The sequence below is a fragment of the Heterodontus francisci genome, chromosome 34, assembly GCF_036365525.1.
Source record: "Heterodontus francisci isolate sHetFra1 chromosome 34, sHetFra1.hap1, whole genome shotgun sequence".
Classification (NCBI taxonomy): domain Eukaryota; kingdom Metazoa; phylum Chordata; class Chondrichthyes; order Heterodontiformes; family Heterodontidae; genus Heterodontus; species Heterodontus francisci.
This window is the reverse complement of record NC_090404.1, coordinates 13,702,737-13,707,000: the sequence shown is the minus strand read 5'-3', so window position 1 is coordinate 13,707,000 and position 4,264 is coordinate 13,702,737. Positions and strand designations below refer to the sequence as shown.

At 46.6% G+C, this 4,264-nt stretch overlaps 1 long non-coding RNA gene across 2 annotated transcripts; it reads left to right on the top strand.

Moving 5' to 3' along the window:
• The first annotated feature begins 737 nt into the window (after positions 1-737).
• Positions 738-4,003, top strand: LOC137348511 (uncharacterized). 2 transcript variants are annotated; one of them, XR_010969122.1, is made up of 3 exons: positions 738-967; positions 1,436-1,521; positions 2,531-4,003. It is a non-coding gene; the product is annotated as an uncharacterized lncRNA (long non-coding RNA). The 2 variants fall into 2 exon arrangements; XR_010969123.1 differs by having other exon boundaries at positions 738-1,001.
• Positions 4,004-4,264: the final 261 nt, after the last annotated feature.

The window sequence follows — 4,264 nt, the reverse complement described above, 5'->3', positions numbered from 1 at the left end:
AGGAGTCTAGAACCAGAGTACACAATTTCAGGATAAGGGGGAAGCCACTTAGGACCGAGATGAGGAGAAATTTCTTTACTCAGGGGGTTGTCAATCTTTGGAATTCTCTACTCCGGAGGGCTGTGGAAGCTCAGTCATTGAGTATGTTTAAAGCAGAAAGTGACAGATTTCTAAATGCAAATGACATAAGGGGATATGAACATTTTGAATGGCGGGGCAGACTCGATGGGCTGACTGGCCTACTACTCCTCCTATGTTCGTCAAGGATAACTTCCTCCCGGCATTCACCCTTCATACTATTTCAATAAGATCACTTCTCATTCTTCTAAGTTCCAATGAGTATAGGCTGAACCTGCTCAACCCTTCTTCATAAGACAAACCCCTCATCTCAGGACTCAGTCGATTGAATCTTCTCTCAAAAAGGGCAGGTATTACACCTTCTGAGATTCCATGGGAAGGTGCGTTGGAAGAGGACGAAGTATTGCGGTGATGGAGGATTGGACCTCTGAATTTGCTTAAAACCTGTTACATCTCTAACTTTTCACTGACAAAGGGTCACTGACCTGAAACGTTAGCTCTGTTTCTCTCTATACAAATGCTGCCAGATCGGTTGAGTATTTCCGCACTTTCAGTTCTCATTTCAGAGTTCCAGCATCCGCAGGATTTGGCTCTTATTATTTTAAATGGGTTTACTAGAAGTAAATTAACACTTAAATTGGTAGACTCAGGACTGTCTTTGTGGAATACCTAACACAGTCATTTTCAGCGCTGTAACCATTCTGTGAAATTCACACCAGAGGAACCCAGAGCACAGGCGCGGGACTGGACTGTATCTGGAGCATGCGCAGTGTCATTTTGATCAGAGCTGGAGTGTGTGCTGGAGTCGCTCTTGGAGGTGGTGAGGGTCAGCGCGGCGGAGGGAAGGTTTGGAGTCGGCGGCTGGGCGAGGAGGCTCCAGAAACACCTGGTAGAGGCTACAAGCCCCGAATCAAAACTTCCAGGTCCCGCTTTTGCAGTCCCGAGGCGTTTTTCAAGGAACACGCCCGCGTTAACGGCCGCCATCTTGGTTGAGCGGGTAGCGGAGCACATACGCGGCCATCTTGGGGACGACACAGAGTGGGCGGGGCTTCAAGATCCCAGTGACAAAGAGAGAAAATCATTGACGTGTTGCTTTGATTCTCACTCTGCACACAGGGGCTGGAGAACTGAACCCAGTCAGAGTAGAGGGAGGGAGAAAATTGGCAGTGGAGGAAAGAAATGGTGTGGTTGGTGCGATGGGTTGGGATTTCAGCACAGGGAGGAGGGAAGAGTCTGTGGGACGAGGATTTACAGTTTGGGGGGAGCAAAAGAAGAAAAAATGTTCCCTAGAAATTAGAATTGTTCTGAATTTCTTTCTTCTACTGACAGTGATGACTTTTGTAAATTCCTTTTACAGGGTGTTAGAAAGGGAGGATTTGAGACAATGATTTTATTCTTACTCTGCACACAGGGGGTTTCTCACCATCTATCCTGAAGTTGCCGGTAAGTGCTGGGGTTACTGTTTGCATCCCACAGAATTGTAACAGAAATGATCTGAAATTGTTAAACTCAGTGTTGAGTCCAGAAGACTGAAGTGCCAAATTGACAGATGAGCTGCTGTTCCTCGAGCTTCTGTTGAGCTTCATTAGAACAGTGTAGGAGGCCGAGGACAGAGAGTTTAGAGTGAGAGTGGAACACAGAACTAAGATGACAGACGACCAGAAGCTCGGAGTTATGCTTGCAAACTGAACGGAGGTGTTCCACAAAGCGGTCATCTAATCTTCATTTGGTCTCCCCAATGTATAAGAGCAGTGAATACAGTATGTTAAATTGAAATTAGTGCAAGTAAATTGCCGCTGCACCTTGAGGGAGTGTTTGGGGCCTTGGATACTAAGAAGGGAAGAGTTTAAAAGCAAGCGTTACATCTCCTGTGCTTGCTTGGGAAGGGATGTGATAGAGGTTTGGACAAGGTTGTCGTGGAGGGCACAGTCCCATCAGAATGCTTAAAGGGGAGGGGAAGATGTGTTTAGTGGTGGCATCACATTGGAGATGGGGAAATTATGGAGAATGATTGTTGAATATGGAGACTGGTGGGATAGAAGGTGAGCACAAGGGAAACTCTATGGTGCTTCTGGGAGACGGGGATGGGGTGCGAACAAAAGTGCGGGAAATGGAAGCCAAAGGAGGAAGCTGGGGGAGTAGGTTAATAAACTCTGGGGCAATGCGGGCTTCACACACACCCAATATAAAACAAGGAACATTATCCGATTTACAAACACCTGGTGTAGGTCTCAAACCCAGAATAAGAAGCTACCGGTCCCGCGTTGTGGCAGTGTGGCAGCTGTGGGATTTCTCCCCGTGACAGGCCTGGGTCAACAGCTGCTAACTTTATAGGGGGCAATGTGCAGCAGGGCGCTTGCGCGGTTATCCTGGGCCAGCAAGCAGGAGGAGAAAATGTTGTGAATTTCTATCCTGGACTGACAGTGCTAGTATTTGTCAACTCCTTTTACAGGGGATCAGAAGGGGGAGATTTAAAGATGGGAAATACAAACCAAGCAGCACATCAAGATCTAACAGAGTCACATGATTCATCAGATGTTTGTCTGTTCTTGCTGTGGGAAAAGATTTCAAATATCAGTGTCACTGGAAAAGCACCGAGACACACACACCCGAGTGAGAGTGTTCTAGTGCACTGCCTGTCAAGAACTTTAAACCGTTACACAGCCTAAAGAAACATCACACTATTCACAACAGGGTGAAGTTGTACACCTGCTCTGTGTGTGCATAGGACTTCAAGTGAATGTCCAACCTGGAGAGACTCAAGGATACCCGCACCATGGAGAAAGCATGTAAATGTGGGTACTGTGAGAAAGGATTCAATTCCCCGTCCCAGCTGGAAACTCATTGGCACAGTAACACTGGGGAGAATCGGTTCACCTCCTCCGTGTGTGGACGGGAATTCATTCAGTCTTCCGATCTTCTGAGACACCAACTTGTTAAATCCGATCAGAGACCTTTTAAATGTTCTTATTGTGAGAGGATATTTAAAAGTAAAAAGGATCAGCTGACACACCAGCGAGTTCACACTGGGGAGAAACCATTCACCTGCTCTGTGTGTGGGCAGGGATTCACTCGGTCAGCCTCTCTGCTGAACCACCAGCGAATTCACACTGGGGAGAGGCCGTTCACTTGCTCCCAGTGCGGGAAAGGATTCACTCAGTCATCTGGTCTGCTGACGCACCAGCGAGTTCACACTGATGAGAGACCTTTTCCATGTTCTGACTGTGGGAAGAGTTTTAAAAATAGAAATCATCTGCTGACCCATCAACGCTCTCACACTGGGGAGAGGCCATTCACGTGCTCTGTGTGTGGGAAAGGATTCACTCAGTCATCAAACCTGTTGAGACACCGGCGAGTTCACACTGATGAGAGACCTTTTCCATGTTCTGACTGTGGGAAGAGTTTTAAAAATAGGAATCATCTGCTGACCCATCAACGCTCTCACACTGGGGAGAGGCCATTCACCTGCTCTGTGTGTGGGAAGGAATTCATTCAGTTATCCCATCTGCTGAGACACCAACTTGTCCACACTGATCAGAGACCTTTTAAATGTTCTGACTGTGAAAAGAGCTTTAAAAGTCGAAATGCTCTGCTGAAGCACCAACTCACTCACATTGGCGAGAGGCTGTGTACCTGTTCTAACTCTGAGAAGGAACTAACCAAGTAACCCACCCTGCTGCGACACCTGTCTGTTCACAACGGGGACAGACCATTTACCTGCTTCGCGTGTGGGAAGGGATTCATTCAGTCGTCAAACCTGCTGAGACACGAGCGTGTTCACGGGTGACTGCAGGAGTTGGATTCTGTTGTCATTGATGCTGTTAATCACATCCCGGACAGAACCATATTCATTCTGACAGTTGGTGTTTGTTTCTGCTGATGTTAATAACCCCTATAACTGGGCTGGTGTTTAATATTCCGGATAAATGTGAAATAAATCAGCTTTATATCCAATATACAGTGTGTGGAGTATTCGTTTCCAGAAAAAGAGGAGACTAATTGAAATGCTGTTGTTGACTGTTCCATTTTTGGGCCTTTTCTCCTCTGTTAAAGAAAACCTTGTATTTTTGTAGCTCTTTTCATGGCATCAGGACGTCTCAAAACACTTTACAGCCAATGAGGTTTAGAGGGAGCTTTACCCCAAATGTCTAAGTCCAGCTCCTATTCCTTATGTTCTCTGTGTCTA